This window comes from Scyliorhinus torazame, chromosome 14, assembly GCF_047496885.1.
Source record: "Scyliorhinus torazame isolate Kashiwa2021f chromosome 14, sScyTor2.1, whole genome shotgun sequence".
NCBI classification, from domain to species: domain Eukaryota; kingdom Metazoa; phylum Chordata; class Chondrichthyes; order Carcharhiniformes; family Scyliorhinidae; genus Scyliorhinus; species Scyliorhinus torazame.
In genome coordinates this window covers 165,511,714-165,533,541 of record NC_092720.1, presented here as the reverse complement: position 1 = coordinate 165,533,541, position 21,828 = coordinate 165,511,714, and the positions used below count along the sequence as shown (strand labels likewise).

The 21,828-nt window shown below is 49.0% G+C and overlaps 1 protein-coding gene and 1 pseudogene across 1 annotated transcript in view; both read right to left on the bottom strand.

Moving 5' to 3' along the window:
* The window catches only part of LOC140389073 (uncharacterized), a 104,420-nt gene that overhangs the window by 73,610 nt on the left and 8,982 nt on the right, over window positions 1–21,828 (bottom strand). The gene's annotated exons all lie outside the window — the stretch shown is intronic.
* On the bottom strand, window positions 16,602–17,448 carry LOC140390158 (proteasome subunit alpha type-4-like; annotated as a pseudogene).

Genomic DNA, 21,828 nt, shown 5'->3' with positions numbered 1-21,828 from the left:
TTGTAGGCTGGTTCCTTTGCAGGACGCCATCTCCAATCACTTCCACGCCGCTCCCTCCCCTTCTCCCATCCACTTACACACCATTGAGATATTGGCGGCCCAGTAGTATTCACTTAGGCTCGGTAGTGCCAGTCCCCCCCTATCCCTGCTACGCTGCAAAAACCCCCTCCTCATTCTCGGGGTCTTCCCAGCCCACACAAAACTCATGACACTTTTCTCGATTTTCTTGAAAAAAGCTTTCGTGACCATCACCGGGAGGCACTGAAACACAAAAAGGAATCTCGGGAGGACTACCATTTTGACCGCCTGCACACTACCCGCCAGTGACAGGGGCACCATGTCCCATCTCTTAAAATCCTCCTCCATCTGTTCCACCAATCGTGTTAAATTAAGCCGATGTAAGGTTCCCCAACTCCTGGCTATCTGAATCCCTAAGTATCGGAAATCTTGTTACCTTCCTCAGCGGTAAATCATCTATTCCGCTGCTCTGCTCCCCCGGATGCACCACAATCAACTCACTCTTCCCCATATTCAATTTGTACCCCGAGAATTCCCCAAACTCCCTGAGTGTCTGCATTATCTCAGGCATCCCCTCCACTGGGTCCGCAACATACAGCAATAAATCATCTGCATACAATGATACCCGGTGTTCTTCTCCCCTGAGTACTCCCCTCCACATCCTGGAGCCCCTCAGTGCTATGGCCAGGGGCTCAATCGCCAATGCAAACAGTAACGGAGACAGGGGACACCCCTGCCTCGTCCCTCTATAAAGACGGAAGTAGTCAGACCTCTGCCTATTCATGACCACACTCGCCACGGGGGCCCTATACAGCAGCTGTACCCATCCAATAAACCCTTCTCCAAAACCAAATCTCCTCAGCACTTCCCACGGATAGTCCCACTCCAATCTGTCGAATGCTTTCTCGGCGTCCATCGCCACCACTATCTCCGCCTCCCCCTCTGGTGGGGGCATCATCATCACCCCTAGCAGACTCCGTATGTTCGTGTTCAGCTGCCTCCCCGTAACGAACCCAGTTTGATCCTCGTGGACCACCCCCGGGACACAGTCCTCTATCCTCGTCGCCATCACCTTGACCAGGAGCTTAGCATCTACATTTAAAAGGGAAATGGGCCTGTAGGACCCACACAGCAGCGGGTCTTTTTTCTTCTTCAAAAGGAGCGATATCGTCGCCTCCGACATAGTCGGGGACAACTTCCCCCTTTCCCTGGCCTCATTAAAGGTTCTCGTCAAAAGCGGGGCCAGTAGGTCCATATATTTTCTATAAAATTCCACCGGGAATCCGTCCGGTCCCGGGGCCTTCCCCGCCTGCATGCTCCCAATCCCTTTTACCACCTCCTCCATCCCAATCTGTGCTCCCAGTCCCGCCCTCTCCTGCTCCTCCACCTTCGGGAATTCCAGCTGATCCAGGAAACACCTCATTCCCTCCTTCCCTTCCGGGGGCTGAGCCTTATATAACCTCTCATAGAATGCCTTGAACACCCCGTTCACTCTCTCCGCTCTCCGTTCCATCTCTCCCTCCTCATCTCTCACCCCACCTATCTCCTTCGCTGCTCCCCTCTTCCTCAGATGGTGGGCCAGTAGCCGACTGGCCTTCTCTCCATACTCATACTGTACACCCTGTGCCCTCCTCCACTGTGCCTCTGCCTTACCCGTGGTCAGCAGGTCAAATTCCACATGTAACCTTTGTCTTTCCCTGTACAGTCCCTCCTCTGGTGCCTCTGCATATTGCCTGTCCACCCTCAGAAGTTCTTTCAACAATCGTTCCCTTTCTTTACCCTCTTGCTTCCCTTTATGTGCCCTTATGGATATCAGTTCCCCTCTGACCACCGCCTTCAACGCCTCCCAGACCACTCCCACCTGAACCTCTCCATTGTCATTAAGCTCCAAGTACCCTCTCGCCCTTAAACATACCCCCTCATCTGCCAATAAGCCCATATCCATTCTCCAGAGTGGGTGCTGTTCTTTTTCCTCTCCTACCTCCAGGTCTACCCAATGTGGAGCATGGTCCGAAATGGCTATAGCCGTATACTCCGTCCCTGTCCCCTTTGGAATCAGTGCCCTTCCCAAGACAAAAAAGTCTATCCGTGAGTATACTTTGTAAACATGGGAGAAAAATGAGAACTCCTTACTCCTAGGCCTAATAAATCTCCAGGGGTCTACTCCTCCCATCTGCTCCATGAAGTCCTTGATCACCCTGGCCGCTGCCAGCCTCCTCCCGGTCCTGGACCTCGACCGGTCCAGCCCTGGATCAAGCACCATATTGAAGTCTCCCCCCATTACCAACTTTCCCGCCTCCAGGTCCAGGATACGTCCCAGCATACGCCTCATAAAATTTGCATCGTCCCAGTTCGGGGCGTATACGTTCACCAGAACCTCCACCTCCCCTTGCAATCTGCCACTCACCATCACATATCTACCCCCACTATCCGCCACTATGGTCTTTGCCTCAAACAGTACCCGTTTCCCCACTAAGATAGCCACCCCCCTATTCTTCGCATCTAAACCCGAATGAAACACCTGCCCCACCCATCCTTTACGTAGTCTGACCTGGTCTATCAGTTTCAGGTGCGTCTCCTGCAACATAACCACATCTGCCTTTAATTTCTTTAGGTGTGCGAGTACCCGTGCCCTTTTAATCGGCCCGTTCAGCCCTCTCACGTTCCACGTGATCAGCCGGTTTGGGGGGCTCTTTACCCACCCCCCTTGTCGACTAGCCATCCCCTTTTTTAACCCAGCTCCTCACCCGGTTCCCACGTACTTGTATATCCCACCGACGGTGCCCCCCCACCTCGACCACCCCATCCCATAACAGCTCCCCCTTCTCCTTAGCAGCAGCAACCCAGTTAACCCCCCCCCTCCCCGCTAGATCCCCCTCTAGCGTAGTTGCACTCCCCATGTTGCTCCCAGAAGTCAGCAAACTCTGGCTGACCTCGGCTTCCCCCCTTGTCCTCGGCCCCCACTGTGCGAGGCCCCCTCCTTCCTGCGTCCCCGTTCCCGCCACAGTTACCATAGCGCGGGAACAAAGCCCGCGTTTCCCACTCGGCCCCGCCCCTACTGGCGCATTTCCCTTCTCCTTCCCCTTTCCGTCCCACTGGCGCCCACAGTTCCTCATACTCCCCCCCCCCCCTCCCAACATGGGGAAGAGAGAAAAGTTACAGGGTCACAGAATTAACAAATTGAAAAATTGCCCCCCCCCCTTCTCCTTCCTCGCCCCACATAATCACCCTACCACTTTGTCCCAGAAGCTCTTTCTCTCGCCAGACTATTCCAGCTTCTCCTCCACAATAAATGTCCACGCCTCTTCTGCCGTCTCAAAGTAGTGGTGCTTCCCTTGGTGTGTGACCCACAGTCTCGCCGGTTGCGACATTCCAAATTGAACCTTCTTTTTGTGAAGCACCGCCTTAGCCCGATTGAAACTTGCCCTCCTTCTCGCCACCTCCGCACTCCAATCCTGGTATATGCGGATCACCGCGTTCTCCCACCTCCAGCTCTGAGTTTTCTTCGCCCATCTGAGGACCGTCTCTCTGTCATTGTAGCGGAGAAACCTCACCACTATAGCTCAAGGTATTTCTCCAGCCTTTGGTCTTCGCGCCAGAACTCGATAGGCTCCCTCCACCTCCAAAGGGCCCGTCGGGGCCTCCGATCCCATTAGCGAGTGAAGCATCGTGCTCACATATGTCCCGACGTCCGCCCCTTCTACGCCTTCGGGAAGACCCAGGACTCTTAAATTCTTCCTCCTCGAATTATTCTCCAGTGCTTCCAACCTCTCCACACACCTTTTGTGCTGTGCCTCGTGCGTTTCTGCCTTCACCACCAGGCCCTGTATTTCATCTTCGTTTTCAGCAGTCTTTGCCTTCACGACCCGAAGCTCCAGCTCCTGGGTCCTCTGCTCCTCCTTTAGCCCTTCAATCACCTGTAATATCGGGGCCAACAGCTCCTTCTTCAACTCCTTCTTCAGCTCTTCTACACAGCGCCGCAGGAACTCTTGATGCTCCGGGCCCCATAACAAACGGCCACCTTCCGACGCCATCTTGCTTTGAGCTTCCCTTCCTTGCCGCTGCTCCAGAGGATCCTCCGTAATCCGGCCGCTATCCTCTCCCTTTTCCATGCGTGTCCGGGGGGGATTCCCTTCTGGTTTGCCGCACAGTGTTTTTCGCCGTTTAAATTGCCGTTGGGGCTCCTATTAAGAGCCCAAAGGTCCGTTCCAGCGGGAGGTGCCGAAACGTGCAACTCAGCTGGTCATTGCCGCACCCGGAAGTAGCCTCGAACACTCTCAACTGCTACGATGACCGCATTCATCAACGGGCACGAGACGTCCTGCCTAATCGACTCTGGGAGCTCGGAGAGCTTCATACACCCTGACACGGTAAGGCGCCGTTCTCTCCTCATCCACCCTATTAATCAAAAAATCTCCCTGGCTTCCGGTTCACACTCAGTGGAGATAAAGGGGTTTTGTGCAGCAAACCTCACAGTCCAGGGAAGGGAGTTCAAAAATTTCCGTCTCTATGTCCTTCCCCACCTCTGCGCGACTACACTCCTGGGTTTAGACTTCCAGTGTAACCTTCAAAGTCTGACCTTCAAATTTGGCGGCCCTTTACCCCCCCCTTACTGTCTGCAGCCTCGCGACCCTTAAGGTCGACCCGCCTTCCCTGTTTGCGAACCTCACCCCGGATTGCAAACCCATCGCCACCAGAAGCAGACGCTACAGTGCCCAGGACCAGATCTTTATTAGGTCAGAGGTCCAAAGGCTACTGAGTGAAGGAGTCATTGAAGCTAGTAACAGCCCCTGGAGAGCTCAAGTAGTGGTGGTAAAGACCGGGGAGAAGCATAGGATGGTCATCGACTACAGTCAGACCATCAACAGGTTTACGCAGCTGGACGCGTACCCTCTCCCCCGCATATCCGACCTGGTAAACAGGATCGCGCATTATAAGGTTTTTTCCACGGTGGATCTTAAGTCCGCCTACCACCAGCACTCCATCCGCACTAGTGACCGCAAGTACACTGCCTTCAAGGCAGATGGGCGGCTCTACCACTTCTTAAGGGTTCCCTTCGGTGTCACCAACACCGAAGTCTTCCAACACCGCTGGTCTTCCAGCGCGGGATGGACCGAATGGTTGCCGGTACGGTTTACGGGCAACATTCGCGTATCTCGATAATGTAACCATCTGCGGCCACGACCAGCAGGACCACAACACCAACCTCCGAAAATTCCTCCAGACCGCAAAAATCCTTAACCTTCCATGCAACAAGGATAAATGCGTGTTTAGCACCGACCGCCTAGCCATCCTCGGCTACGTAGTGTGAAATGGAGTTATAGGCCCCGACCCTGAACGCATGCGCCCCCTTATGGAGTTCCCCCTCCCTCACTGCTCCAAGGCCCTGAAGCGCTGCCTAGGGTTTTTTAGCTACTACGCCCAGTGGGTCCCCAACTATGCGGACAAGGCCCGTCCCCTGATTCAATCCACAGCTTTTCCCCTGTCGATAGAGGCCCACCAGACCTTCAGCCGCATCAAAGCAGACATTGCAAAGGCCACGATGCACGCCATCGACGAGTCCCTCCCCTTCCAGGTCAAAAGCGATGCGTCCGACGTAGCTTTGGCGGCCACCCTCAACCAAGCGGGCAGATCCGTGGCCTTCTTCTCTCGTACCCTCCATGCTTCCGAAATCCGCCACTCCTCAGTCAAAAAGGAGGCCCAGGCCATAGTAGAAGCTGTGCGACATTGGAGGCATTACCTGGCCGGCAGGAGATTCACTCTCCTCACGGACCAACGGTCGGTTGCTTTCATGTTTGATAATGCACAGCGGGGCAAGGTAAAAAACAACACGATCTTGCGGTGGAGGATCGAACTCTCCACCTACAACTATGAGATCTTGTATCATCCCGGGAAGCTAAACGAGCCTCCTGACACCCTGTCCCACGGCACATGTGCCACCGCACAAGTGGACCGCTTCCGAGCCCTCCACGAGGACCTCTGCCACCCGGGGGGGGTCACTCGCTTTTTCCATTTTGTCAAGACCCGTAACCTGCCCTACTCCATCGAGGAGGTAAGGACAGCCACCAGGGACTGCCAAATCTGCGCGGAGTGCAAACCGCACTTCTACCGACCAGAGAAAGCGCACCTGATTAAGGCTTCCCGTCCCTTTGAACGCCTCAGCATGGACTTCAAAGGCCCCCTCCCCTCCACCGACCGCAACACGTACTTCCTGAACGAGATTGACGAGTACTCCCGGTTCCCATTCGCCATCCCCTGCCCCGACATGACCGCAACCACTGTCATCAAGGCCCTCCAGAGCATCTTTGCACTGTTCGGGTTCCCCGCTTACATCCACAGTGATAGGGGGTCCTCCTTTATGAGCGACGAACTGCATCAATTCCTGCTCAGCAAGGGCATCGCCTCGAGCAGGACGACCAGTTACAACTCCCGGGGCAACGGACAGGTAGAGAGGGAGAACAGAACGGTCTGGAAGACCATCCTATTGGCCCTACGGTCCAGGAACCTCCCAGTCTCCCACTGGCAAGAAGTCCTCCTGGATCCCCTCCACTCCATCCCGTCACTGCTTTGTACGACCACCAATCAGACACCTCATGAACGTCTCCTTGTCTTCCCTAGGAAGTCCTCCACTGGGACCTCGCTCCCGACCTGGCTGGCAGCACCCGGACCCATCCTGCTCCGAAAACACATGCGGGCGCACAAGTCAGACCCGTTGGTCGAGAGGGTCCATCTGCTCCATGCTAACCTCCAGTACGCCTACGTGGCGTACCCCGATGGCCGACAAGATACGGTCTCCCTACAGGACCTGGCGCCCGCCGGAACCCCACGCGCATCCCAGCCACCAGTCCCACCCTCCCCTCCATCGCAGCACCTTACAGGAGGATCGGTCCTTCCGCCAGCCCCGTCTAGGCCCCCGACCCACCGACACCCCCCTGCAGGCGCTCCCTTCCCAGGTCAACCGTTTTCCCCACCAGCGCCGTCTAAGGGTGCCGAAGCTGCCATGGAGATCGAAGCCATGGTCCCGGAGTCACAGACGCCCGAGCCTCCACCGGAGTCACCACCGAAGCTCCGACGATCGCAGAGGACGACCAGGGCCCCCGATCGACTGATTGCTTCATTTTAATTGTAAACTGTAAATATAAACCATCAAATGTACATAGCTATCAGAATTGTAAATAGTTACTAAACACTGTACGGAGGTATTACTGTACCTCCATGACTAATTATACCACGTTGCCATGTTTTGTAGTTTCAGGCCACCACACCCGTTGGACTCATTTTTTTAACAGGGAGTGAATGTGGTATTATAGGTATTACGGTACCTGATAGGCTAAAGCACCATTGGTGGAAACTGTATGCTTTCTATTGGTTGGAATGTATGATAGCTCCGCCCTGCTAGGCGGGGTATAAGAACCCGTGCCGCCCCAGTAGCCTTCATTCTGTACCTGAGCTGCTGGGGGAAAGCCTTCAGTTGGACTACAACCTCGCTTTAGTGGTCATTGATCGTGCATCACAAGGCAGCTAGCTCAACAAGGAAATTTTCTGAAACATCAAACAATCACACTATTATATTACTATTTCTGATAGTAATGTTGTATGCTTTGTGCAATACAAGTTACTCACTTGCTTCTTCCAGAATGATCTTTAACTCGATGATGATTAACACTCGTAGTCTTCCAATTAGAGCAAATACTTTATTGAGTAACGTTGAGAGTTTGTTCTCTCTTCAATGCTTAAACTAGATGTTACATGAACATGCTTGATTAAGAAATACTTATGATTATCTACACCTGTGCTTAGCTGTCCTTGTATGCTTGTGGTCACTAGACCCTGTTCCAGTGAAGAGACAGATCCTGGCTTCAGTCTGTCTATTTATACCTGTATCTAGCGCTGCCCACTCGTGATTACTTGATTGTTACGTCTATACATTAACCCCTTGTATACATACAGATCACTACAGCACCCTTTTTTTCTTTTACATATTTTCTGTACTGTTCTAAATGTCATGTGAGAGTACCTTTAATAAATGGGTGTTTATAAATGGGTGTGTATATAAATATCTGTAGTGAGAGTACCTTTAAGAAATGGGTGTTTACTACTGCAGTGATGTCAGAGAGTGGGTGGAGCTGGGCTGTCTGTCAGCTTTACACTTTCGTTTTTGAGCAAGCTACAGGGTGTGCTTTAGTTTCGTTTTCAGTGTTGGAGCTGAAGCCAGACCAAGCAGGTGTATTGCTGTTCTCTCTGCCATCAAAAGATTATCTCTTGATCATTTGGTGAATTCAGAATTATAAATGTTCTCAGTAGTGAATGTAAACCTAATGTGCTTCTGTTGAAAGGTGTTGCTTCTGTCTTCTGGATGTTGTTTGGGAAGTTATTAAGGATTACTTAGTGTTGTATTCTTTGGGGGTTGTATTTGAATTAATGGTTGCTAAGTTGTTCACTGTATGTTTTAAAAAGGTTAACTTGAGTTCATAGAATAAACATTGTTTTGTTTAAAAAAATACTTTTCCATTTCTGCTGTACCACACCTGTAGAGTGGGCCGTGTGCTCCCCATACCACAATCTAAGTTGTGGGTCGGTTGAACTCCATGATACACTTTGGAGTTTTCTAAACCCTGGCCCATAACATAAAGAAAATTGTATAAAACAGGAAAGATAAATGATGATATGTATACCTATACAAGTTGTGACGATATTGATAATTATACAAAGCTAATTAATATTTATGAGTCCAATATCTATAAATTTAGTCGGTTGAGTTTCTTTCTTCTTCTTTTGGATCTTCTTAACTGTTGAAGTGGTGATGTTGATGTTTTGATGTCTTTGTGAACGTCGCCTGTCGTCTTGTTGTGACGTAAGTCTTGTCGACTAATTGACTCATTCAGATCCAATGTAGGAAAAACTGGTGTTTGAAGTTGAATCTTTTTTTGTAGTCTGACCTGGACTTTTGTCTGTGTTTGCGGTATCTACTCTGTATGTCATCTGCCTTGAAAACGGGTTTGCTTGTTTGTTTTGGAGCAAATATGAATTTGTGAGATTCGTTGTCGTGCCATGTTACTTTTGTACTCTTGCCATTGTTTTGGACTGTGGTGTTACATTGTCCTTCATGTACAGACTTGTACCATGTTATACAGGTTGTTGTTCCATTGTTGTTGTTTTTGTTGTTTCTATTGTTGACTTTGTTGTTTTCATTATTGTTCGTGTTGTTTTTGTTGTGCTTCTTGTTGTTTTTGTTGTTATTGTTTTTGTTCTGCTTCATGCTGTTTTTGTTTTGCTCAGTGACTGTTCCTTGTGGATAATTTGAGTCATTCTCAAAGTTATTGGTATCAGTGTCCTTTGTGGTATCTGATGTTGAATTGAGCTTTTTGACTTGAGGTATGTGTGTGTGATCAGATGTTGCATTGATCTTGGTGACATCAGTCATTTCTGGTTGATTTGATTCCTCTTTGATACCTTGGTGCTCCTCTTCTGGAGTCATTGCTGGTTGATCTGCTTCATCTTTGATCTCTTCGTGCTCCTCTTCTGGAGTCAACATCGTCAAGATTTCAGTTTCTTGTCGGTTGTCAAGAGTACATGAGGTTTTAATTGATGTGGTCTCACTGGACTCGAGGGTAGTTTTACTTTGATTGTTGAGTGCTTCTATCGAAGAGCTGAGATCTGTCAATCTCGCTGTGATCTTACAATTGTGTATGCTGATTGTTATCACTGTGTCACTATTCGTACATACAGTAGTTAGACATTCATTGTCTTCTTGTTCATCAAATAAGGTAGAAATACCTTCATAGTTGTCTTTTTGTTGTTCAAATGAGCTGTGTAGACTTTCATGCTTCTGGTTGCTCAAATAAGGTGGATAGACCTTCATAATCTTGTTGTTGATTAAATGAGCTGGGTAGATTTTCTTCAGGTTGTTGAAATAAGGAGGATAGACCTTCATAGTCTTCTTCATGCATGGTTGTCACTCTGGAGTGTTTAATTGCATCCATTCTGGAGTCTGTCAATGAGCTCTCTCTGGAGGCTTGCGTCGCCCTCTCCGTGGAGTCTTTCATCGCTCTCTGTGTGGAGTCATGCAGTGTTCTCTCTGTAGAGTTGATCAGCGCTCTCAACGGAGTCGATCAGTACTCTCTGTGTGGCATTGTTTTCTTCTTGGCTATTTGACAGGTTGCTGTCATCGAATGAATCAACAGTCTGCCATTGCATCATGGTATTGCACTCATCTACAATGAGTAGAGTCGTATTGAGCTTTTTAACCGTGTTGCTGATGCTATGATGATCATATCCGAATAACTCAGCCATGTCTGAATAGTGTTCTTTAATAAACAAATCATCTTCTTTGGTTTTGGATTTGTTATTGTGATCTTCACTTTTAATTAACAAATCATCTTCTTTAGTTTTGGATTTGTTAATGTGCTCTTCACTTTGGATGCTGCAAACTGCTTGCTCTCGGGTTCTGCAAAAGTTATTTTCAGCTGCTGATTGAAGTTTAGGCAATGTTGTGCCTTCTGAGGGAAAAAAAATTGGGTTTTGTACCTTTCAGAGTCTTATTTGTGATGGGCAGTTTCCCTTTATGTGGGTGTGGTCTGAGTCTTCTGACACTATGACGCTCGTGACATCATACATAATAATCGATTGCGCAAGCACAAATCGATGTTCGGATGGTGTGCGATCTTTTCTCAAATGAGTATGCGCAGCTTCTTGCGCATGTGCAAATCGACCTTCAGCAGTGCGGGTTTTATCAACTGCGCATGCAGTTCTTGCACATGCGCAAATCAGAATTTTGCCGGTTTGCGTCCTTTGTAGATGTGCGCAAGTGCGCACTGGTTTGAATCGGAGCTGCCGCGATGAAGGTCTTTTGAATGCAGAGACACCATTTTAACTTTCTCAGCCTCGTGGTGGACCTCTGTGCCGTTTTTGTGGTAGTAAAACTCACTATACTGTTCTTTACTTTGTTTGTGAGTTAAACAGTTTTGAATCGTGATTTCCAGCGTTAAATCTTTCCATTTTAATAATGATTCTCTGAGTCCCTCATCACATATTCCCTTTACAATTTGGTCTCTGAGCATTGAGTCTCTTAAAGCAGCAAAGTTGCAGGCTTGTGCTATTGACTTTAAATCTGTGACAAAGCTGATGAATGATTCTTCATGCTTTTGCAAATGTCTGGTGAACCTGAATCTCTCAAAGATTTAATTTTTCTGCGTTTTGCAATGGGTTTCAAATTTTCTAATTTTTACATCAAGTTTGCTTTTGTCCTCCCTTTCAGAATAAGTGAAAGAGTTGTATATTTCTACAGCCTGCTGTCCTGCAAAGGATAAAAGCAGAGCTATTTTTCTAGCTTCAGAAGCAGTGGTCAAATTGTGTGCTTCCAGAAAGATATGGAATTGCTGTTTAAAAAGTTTCCAATTAGGTTTAAGATTACCTTTAGTCTACTTGCAGGCACGGAGATGGGTTGAAGTTTGTATGCTTCAACGCAAGAAGCATCAGGAATAAGGTGGGTGAACTTAAGGCATGGATCGGTACTTGGGACTACGATGTGGTGGCCATCATGGAAACTTGGATAGAAGAGGGGCAGAAATGGTTATTGGAAGTTCCTGGTTATAGATGTTTCAATAAGATTAGGGAGGGTGGTAAAAGAGGGGGGGGGGGAGCTGGCATTGTTAATTAGAGATAGTATAACAGCTGTAGAAAGGCAGTTCGAGGAGTATCACCCTACTGAGGTAGTATGGGTTGAAGTCAGAAATAGGAAAGGAGCAGTCACCTTGTTGGGAGTTTTCTATAGGCCCCCCAATAGTAGCAGAGATGTGGAGGAACAGATTGGGATACAGATTTTGGAAAGGTGCAGAAGTCACAGGGTAGTAGTCATGGGTGACTTCAACTTCCCAAACATTGAGTGGAAACTCTTTAGATCAAATAGTTTGGATGGGGTGGTGTTTGTGCAGTGTGTCCATGAAGCTTTTCTAACACAGTATGTAGATTGTCCAACCAGAGGGGAGGCCATATTGGATTTGGTACATGGTAATGAACCAGGGCAAGTGATAGATTTGTTCGTAGGGGAGCATTTTGGAGATAGTGACCACAATTCTGTGACTTTCACTTTAGTAATGGAGAAGGATAGGTGCGTGCAACAGGGCAAGGTTTACAATTGGGGGAAGGATAAATACAATGTTGTCAGACAAGAATTGAAGTGCATAAGTTGGGAATATAGGCTGTCAGGGAAGGACACAAGTGAAATGTGGAACTTGTTCAAGGAACAGGTACTACGTGTCCTTGATATGTATGTCTCTGTCAGGCAGGGAAGAGATGGTCGAGTGAGGGAACCATGGTTGACAAGAGAGGTTGAATGTCTTGTTAAGAGGAAGAAGGAGACTTATGTAAGGCTGAGGAAACAAGGTTCAGACAGGGCGCTGGAGGGATACAAGATAGCCAGGAGGGAACTGAAGAAGGGGATTGGGAGAACTAAGAGAGGGCATGAAAAATCTTTGGTGGGTAGGATCGACTAGAGCGAGGGTAGGTCCGATCAAGGACAGTAGCGGGAGATTGTGTATTGAGTCTGAAGAGATAGGAGAGGTCTTGAACGAGTACTTTTCTTCAGTATTTACAAGTGAGAGGGGCCATATTGTTGGAGAGGACAGTCTGATGTGTTGTAAGCAGCTCTCATTCCGCACAGCTGGTCTACCTCTAGCAGTTCCAGGATAACACTCATCACATTCATGTCCTGTCAAATATTCACTTCTTCCTTCAGATTGTTTGCAATCAAACTGACCCCAAATACTGTAATTCACTTTCTTTTTGGTGTTTTGTCAATTGTAAGCAGCAAAAAGGCAGTTTCTAGAAGTGAAATGGAACTTGCCACCTCTATAGGTGTTTAGTTATTTCTCTTCCCACACCTAGTGGTGCCGAAGGCAGACTTTCATTTATTCCCAAAGCAAGGTTTTCCCTGGAATAGTTCACTACTCTGCCACCAGAAGCTTATAGCTTAAGGGGCGCCACTCCACACTAAGCATGTCTGACCAGGAGTCTCTCCCACTTTTCTCTCCAGCCATTGGTGTGTTGGAAGGATTATCCAAGTTGATCCTCAACCTGTTTGGCCGCGTTATGAACACACCTTGCCTGGCCATCAAGAGCTCGGGTGTATCGCGAACACCGAGCTTCTGGCTCAGTGGCAGGGAAACTACCCATTTTACCACAAGACCACCTCAATTGGTACTTCGTTGAATGTACCTATCATTAATGCCTTTCCAATGCCTCAGAGATTAAGTACATGAGCTGCCTCTCACTTTCCCGTCTCATTTTAAAAGCAGTAAATGTCACAACGCAAACTATTTTGAACAAAATAAAATTAACATTTTTATTAATGTATAAGACTTTAGACAGAAATAGAAAAAACACTGCCAGAAACTAATGGGACTAAATAAACATTGCAGAATATTTACAACACAGAATCAGGAAGGTGATGCATGTCTGCGGTGATGTCATTGACACATGTGCAGAGGGTACCGGCAGGCTGGAAGCAGCAGTGTGACATCATTAGGATTTCTGCGCAATCGCCACCCAACAACCTGTGCAGATAGGTATCGGTGGCCATTTTGCATTCGCAGGAGACACAACACGGTTTTCCCACCTCGTTGCGCCTGCGCTGATCCCGCTGAGTCGGGTGAATAGCAGGAGAGGCCAAAATCAAGATTCGCACTGGGCGTATACCTTTTTGCAATTCCGAAGTTGAATGCAGCGGCCTCTCGGGAGTCACCCAACTCCACAGCGAGAAGTCACGCGAGTATCGTTTAGCTGGTGCAATGGCTACCAAGGGGAGGTGAGGAGGTGAGTAGCCATCTGCATTTACCGGCATGCAGCTCAAGGGCATCGGAGCTTCTGCACCAGAGTTCAGGAGGGTTGGGGTTACTCGGGTGCTGGAGCGTTCCAGGTTGGAGGTCGCCTCTGGGCTTGAGGGGGCTGAAGGGCTTTAATGTCTGTGAGGCCTTCAAGCCATCTTTAAATATTGTGGAGACCCATAACATACACAGAAACATACATAGAAATTGGAAGCAGGAGGAGGCCCTTCGACCTCTCAAGCCTGCCCCGCCATTCATTATGATCAAGCTGATCATCAAGTTCAATACCCTGATCCAGCCTTCACTCCCTGGATCCCTTTATCCCCAAGAACTGTACCTAATTCCTTCTTGAAATTACACAATGTTTTGGCCTCAACTATTTTCTGTGGTCTTGAATTCCACAGATTCACCACTTTCTGGGTGAAGAAATTTCTCACCTCAGTCCCAAAAGATTTACCCCTTATCCTCAAACTATGACCCCTAATTCTGGAGTCCTCCACATCTGGAACATTCTTTTTGAATCTATCCTGCCTAATCCTGTTGGAAGTTTATACGTTTATATGAAATCCCCTCTCACTCTTTTAAACTCCAATGCATATAACCCTAATCTACTTCGTCTCTCCTCATATGTTAGTCCCGCCATCCCAGGAATCAGCCTGGTAAACCTTTGCTGCACTCCCTCCATAGAAAGAAAGTCCTTCCTCCGATAAGGGCACCAAACTGCACATATTGCTACACGTGTGGCCCCACCAAATCCGTATACAGCTTCAGTAAAACATCCCTATTCCTATACTCAAATCCTCTCACTATGAAGGCTAACATACCATTTGCCTTCTTTACTGCCTGCTGTACCTGCGTGCTTACTTCCAGCGACTGATGCACGAGGGGCAACTATAGCACCAAACACTTGCAGGCCAGAGCCCTACTGCAGTTTCATAGAACCATAGAATTTACAGTGCAGTCTGCACCGGCCAGTCGAGTCTGCACGGGCCCTTGGAAAGTGCACCCCCACCCTATCACGTAACCCCACCTGACCTTTTTTTTTCGACACAAAGGGCAATTTAGCATAGCCAATTCACCTAAACTGTACACCTTTTGTACTGTGGGAGGAAACCGGAGCACCCGGAGGATACCCACGCAAACAGGGGAAGAATGTGCAGACTCCATGCAGACAGTGACCCAAGCCGGGAATTGAACCTGGGACCCTGGAGCTGGAAGCAACTGTGCTAACCACTGTGCTACTGTGCTGCCCTAACTTCTCTCATGAAAGTCAATTTCACCCCCTTTGTCTGTGAGCAGCCTTAAGCTTCACAGTTGAACGCTATCTCAAAGGAGGAATTAGCCTTGTTATTTATTTTTAAAACCCATCTGGCAATTTCTAGTGCATATACAATTGATTTGCGGAAGTGTATAAGAAAGTTGGATGGTGTCTGGCTCGGCCAACTCCATACTGAAGAACCTGCAGTCACCTGGATTTATTTCTTCATTTATTTTTAAAATACATTTAGAGTACCTAATTCATTTTTTTCAATTAAGGGGCAATTTAGCGTGGCCAACCCACCTACACTGCACATTTTTGGGTTGTGGGGGCAAAACTTAGGCAAACACGGGGAGAATGTGCAAACTCCACACGGACAGTGACCCAGGCCCGGGATCGAACCTGGGACCTCGGTGCCGCGAGGCAGCAGTGCTAATCACTGCGTCACCGTGCTGCCCTGTCACCTGGATTTTTAATATACTTCTATTTTTACTGAGACACGAATTGGGCCTCAATCAATTTGCAGTTCTATTTGATTGATTGATTGATTTATTGTCGCATGTACAATGTAAAGTGAAAAGTATTTTCCTGCGGCCAAGGGAACGTACACAGTACATATGCAGTAGGCAAGAAGAATAATCGACAAAGTACATCGATAAATAAGTAATTGGTTACAGTGGGGAACAAGGGCCAAACAAAGCAAATGCAACATGAGCAAGAGCAACATAGGGCGTCATGAATAGTGCCTTACAGGGAACAGATCAGTCCGAGGGAAGAGTCGTTGCGTCTAATAGCTGTGGAAGAAGCTGTTCCTATGTCTGGATGTGCGGGTCTTCAGACTTTTTGTTGTATCTTCTGCCTGATGGAAGGGTCTGGAAGAGGGCAAAGCCTGGGTGTGAGGGGTCACTGACAATGCTGTCTGCCTTCCTAGGCAATGGGAAATGTCGAAAGAATCAATGGGAGAGTGGCAAGCTTGTGTGATGCGTTGGGCTGAGTTTGCCACACTGCAGTTTCTTGCGATCTTGGGCCGAGTAGTTGCCGTACCAAGCTGTGATGCAGCCGGATAGGATGCTCTCTATCGCACTTCTGTAGAAGTTTGTGAGAGTCGATGCAGACATGCTGAATTTCTTTAGCTTTTCGCAGGAAATGGAAACGTTGTTGGGCTTTCTGGACTTCTGCATCAACGTGAGTGGACCAGGCCAGACTGTTGGTGATGATGACCCCCAGGAACTTAAAGCTATCCGCCATCTCCACTTCAGAGCCATTAATGTGGATTGGGGGGGAGGGAGGAGGGGTTGTGCTCTGCTTCCTGAAGTCAATGATCAGTTCCTTGGTTTTGCTGACATTTAGAGAGAACTTGTTTTCGGTACACCATGCAACCAAGTGATCTATTTATCTTTTTGTTCTTTTTCTTTCTTCTCACGCTCAGATTTTGCTTCTTCCTCCTTTTGTTGTTAAATCAAAACCTCCACTTCCTTCTGTTTCAGAACCTTGATGCGCATTTACCCGTTTTCTCAGGTCACAATTTACACTTTTTCAGTTGATAGTTTCCCAACGTCCATGGTCTTATTCAACACTTTAACTGCTAATGCAAGTGCCAACTCCAAAGTCATGTCACCTTTTCTGAAATCTTGTTTCAGCATAGATAGTGGGGCTGGTTTAGCACAGGGCTAAATAGCTGGCTTTTAAAGCAGACCAAGGCAGTCCAACAGCGCGGTTCAATTCCCGTACCAGCCTCCCCGGACGGGCGCCGAAATATGGCGACTAGCGGCTTTTCACAGTAACTTCATTTGAAGCCTACTTGTGGCAATAAGCGATTTTCATTTCATTTCATTTTATTGGTGCAGTAGCACTGTTATTCCCGATGCATGTGGCTTTCCACCCTCCGTAGTTTGCACTGGGATAACTCTGATATAACTGAGAGCCATATTGCTTATCCCATCCCATGTAGAGTAATGAAACACCAAAAGGCTGCTTGCGTCCATACGAGGTGTAAACCTGCCTAATATCACAGAGTGTCGTGATCAACTGCTCACATGGGATTGATTCGTGGCACTGAAGGAGATTCCTCTAAGTACTCAATTGCAGCTCATTTGTAAGAATGTTTGCATACAATGTTATTCCTGCGACGTTACAAGCCATATTGGTTAGTTTTATGATTTTCTGAAAATAAAACTTCATCCAGTAGTTTGTTTATGTTGTGTCTCTTTGCAGCCAGCAAATACCGCCATTTGCTAAGATCCCCAGGCAAGTCCCGGCGTGGTCAATGGCTTCCATAGTATATTCCACCTGATAGAGCTGCCCTTCTGGTGAAAATATGGTCATCCGCAAGTCATATCTTTGAGACATTGGAGGCTGGATTCTCTGTCGTCGGGATGCTCCGTTTTGCCGGCTGCTCGGGGTTTCCCGACGTCATGGGGCTGCCCCACAATGGGAAACCCCATTGACCAGCCGACGAAACGGAGCCGGCATTCTGAACCAGAAATCTGGCGTAGCGAGATGGAGAATCCAGCCCTGTATTCTTAGTTTTGATCAAAACTCTCCTGCTCCAGTACTGCCGTTGCCAATTCACGCTCCTGAACTATTGAGTGTCTCCTCAGAGGAACAGGTGGCCTGTCTGAAAAGATGATTAATAGACTGGATGTCCTGCAACCTTTGTTGCCTGAACAGTGTGCCTGTACTCTTGGAGGGTCAGCACCATAGGGCAGCTACCAACAATTCAACACTAAAGAGCAGGACTTCACCACTGAGAACCCTCTCGTGGCAAAGGGTAAGTGCCTGGATGAGCGGAGGACAGCTGAGCACGAGCTCCTGCCCTGTGAGCCCTGGGATCAGAGCCTGCCCTATATTAAAAGGAAGTGGTTCCACTTCTTGAATATTCAGATAGTGTGCGACCACCGCCTCAGGATCATGCACCTGTGTGTCTGCTATCCTGGGAGCATGCATGACAGCTACATCCTGGGGCATTTGTCTTTGAGGACCACCCCAGGATGATAGGTTGGCTCATGGCAGGCAAGAGATATCCACTGAGGTCACCGCTGATGACGCCAGTGCGGAGGCCTGAGACCGAGGCAGAGACCCGATACAATGAGGCCCATGTTATAAAGAGTTTTAGTTATGATGAGAGATAGGATAGATTTGGGTTGTTTTCCTTGGAGCAGAGGAGACTGAGGGGGTGGGGGGGACCATGATTGAGATATATAAAATTATGAGGGGCATAGATAGACAGGAAGAAACCTTTCCCCTTGGCGGAGGGATCAATGACCAGGGGACATAGAGATATGGTAAGGGGCAGGAGGTTGAGAGGGGATGTGAGAAAAAACATTTTTACCCAGAGGGTGGTGGGAGTTTGGAACTCGCTGCCTGAAAGGGTGGTAGAGGCAGAGACCCTCATAAAATTTAAGAAGTATTTAGATGTGCACTTGCGATCCCACGGCATACAAGTGCTGGGAAATAGGATTAAAATAGTTAGGTGGTTGTTTATGACCGGCGCAGACGCAATGGGCCAAAAGGCCTTTTCTGTGCTGTAAGACTCTGACGTTGCCACCCGAGCTGTCATTAAGCAGTGCATCGGGGAGCATGATGGGGTTCTGCTGCCTAGACTGCTCTGGCGGGACTCTACAGTACCACCCCCAGAGAATGTCTTTCTTTGTGGTGGTCTGCTGTGCCCTCCACAATCTGGCACAACAGCAGGGCGACAAGCTGGATGAGGAGGAGGAGGGACATGCTGCCTCATCTGAGGAGGACCAGAAGGGTCGGGAGGTTGGGCCCTAGGAAGAGCTTGAGGATAGAGGACAGATGGCGGCAAGGGTCCGACTTGCAAGGCGAACCAGGGAGGCCCTCATCACCTTGGAATTCTCATGAGATGAGGCTGTGTCCGTCAGTTCAAGACCGGCCCCCTCCCCCCCCCCCCCCCCACATCACACCACCCCTTCCCCCTCCAAACGCCTGCATAACATCACTTGGGATGATGGGTCTTTGTTGGCAGATCACTATACAAGGCCGGAGAGTGATGACCTCTCATTGTGAGGAAAGCTCTGGTGCACCTCAGATTTCATCTTCCTCCTGTCTTTCTGCTAACAGCGCACTTACACCCATCCTCATGATGATGGTGTCCACATTGGGGGCTTTTGATCTTGGACCACTATCCGAGAGGGTGGGCAGGCGGGGGCAGGGAGGGCGGGCAGGCCCACTGTGAAGATTAAAGTGACTTAGGCTTCACAAGTATCAGGTGTGAGATTTTTTGAATGGTGAACATTTTAATGTGACAGATTTCCATTCCCCCTAGCTATGGATAGTTATCACACCAATGCCACTCAGTACTCCTCACAATGTCCCGACAGACTTACTGGTGTCACAGATGTCGCTGTGCCACCTTGGTCTGCCCGCTGCTCTTGAGATGTGCTGGTGTCAGGAGTGGGAGATTCGAAGAACTGGAGACCGCTTTTGTCTCCTTGGTGAAAGGCACTGGGATGGGCTCCAGCGCTTCCTCCTCTCGGAGGGTGCCCGTAGTGCCCTGGACGATTCCATGGGACAGAGGGGCAGCTGGAGTGAGCTCCAGAGGCCTCTGAGTCATTTGGCACTGCCAGTCCTGGAGGCCCATTGTCTGCACCATGGTGTGAACGCACTCCGCGATGGTCCTCAGTGACTGGGCCATTCTCTGGAGTGCCTGCATCAGCAATGTCCGCCTGAGTCTGAGACATGTCCCTCAGTGAATGGGACAATATGTCAAGGCCCTCAACTATGGTCACCACAGACTGAGCAACGCCTTACTACCACTCAAGGCATGAATGTTGTGCTGCAGGTTTTCCATTGTGGTCGTCACCCTAGCGATGTTGGCTTGGGTGCCACACGTTGCTGGCACCATTTCTCGCGTTTCAGAGCTTTGCGACTCCTCCAATCAGCTGCTGGAATGTCGCTGACACCCCTTCCTAAATGTCACGGCTGTATCCTATCATCTGCATCAGCTCTGGGAGAACTGTGCATCAGCAGCCATGTGGTGCTCACCAGATTATGTCCCCGAAGCCTGTCCACTAATGTCGCCCACCGAGGTGTGTGTCTCTACACTGATAGAAGGTGGGTGAGAGCTGTGACGTTTCACCCAGGTTCTCCTCCAAAATGTTCTCTTGGGTGATGGGGGCGTGGGGGGCTAATTGACTCCAGTTGGCCCAGCCTCATCAGATGGTGATCCTGTAAGTCAATGGACATGGGGTCAGCAAAAGGGAAGGATAAGGGTCTGGGACATCAATAATTCATTTGAGACGGTCATCTGTGTGAAGGGACAGTGGATCCTCACTTCTCTGGCGCAGACCAACTTTGCTGTCGGCCACTGATCTCTTCTCAGGCAACCCCACAATCTCCAGGGTCCAATCCTCATAGGGAGTGAGAACTCTGATCTCTGGCATCCCGATACCCCGTCTTGGCCCTTTCCCGCTTCTTATGACCAATGATCTCCTGCAGGGACAAAGAGAGGACATTGTGTGTTGCACGCTTGATGGGTCAGGGGGGAGTCTATAACAGGTGCCATGTGTGGGCAACACACCTCGACATGAAGGGGTTGTGGGGGTACATGCCAGGGGCTCGGAGGAACAACTTGGAGGTCAGATGTTGGGAGGGTGTGAGGTGTCAGCCAGTGGATTGGGGCTGTTGGCAGGGCCAGAGGTTTGGGAATTTGAAGGGTAGCAGGCGAGCCAGGAGGAGAGAGGTGGTAACTTACCCTTGCAGCTCGCAGGAGGTCATTTATTTTCTTCCTGCATTGATGGAGGTTCTCCTGGTCATGCTGCCCGCACATACTGCAGCTGCCATTGCCACCCAGGTGGCATTTCTGACCCCCTCTGGGGAACAGGATGCCCCCGCCTCCCATCCACAGCATCGAGTAGCCTGGCCAGGTCGGCAACCCCAAAGCAAGGAGCAGGTTCCTGCGCTGCCACCCTTGTGTCTTGACTGGGAGCGAGTACTGAGGAAGTATTCAAATGTTGCTCCCCCTTGATAGTGGCAAGCAGCTGAGGCACGAGTCGGGCGAATCAGAAGGCGAAGGAGTCGGGCATGGCGAGATTCACGGGGGTGGGGGGTGTGTCATTATTTTGCATTAAGTGAGGGTGAATACAGGTCACGATCTCGCCAATACGGCCAGCAATAAACACCCCGCCAATCCGGCCAAAATGACATTTAGTCATTTTGTGGGTGAATCGTGGCCACAGTGTAAGAGAAAATAGGCAGAAAGCTCATGTGGAGCATAAGGAAAGAAGGGAACAGATGGGCTGAATGGCCTCTTTCTGTGCTTTAAAAACTAGATTCAAATCAAAAAGTACTGGAAATACTCAGCAGGTCAGGTAATAGCCCCCATCCTCACTCAACAGTTGGTGGCCCCCTGCTGCTATCCCTCTCGTCCCACAGGCAAAGACACACACCATCCTTGTTGAGATCTCATGATCAAATGTCCCTCATTCTATTTCCTCATTCACTACAGAGTCAAACTCCAAGTTACTGTCACTCCCAAGCAAGAGGAACTCCCCAAGTGCAGTTTCTGTCCTGGGCACAGAATCACTCCCCGAGTCACAGTGTTACTCCCTGAGTCATGGTGTTACTACCCTGTTAGATCTGAACTTTGGTTAATGTATCTTGTGTGTCGCCGCACATTATACACTACTCGTCAGATTATGAAACAGAACTTTATGCATGAAGTAAATTGTCTTTATTCATTGAGCTTTGCAGATGTCTCTTATCACA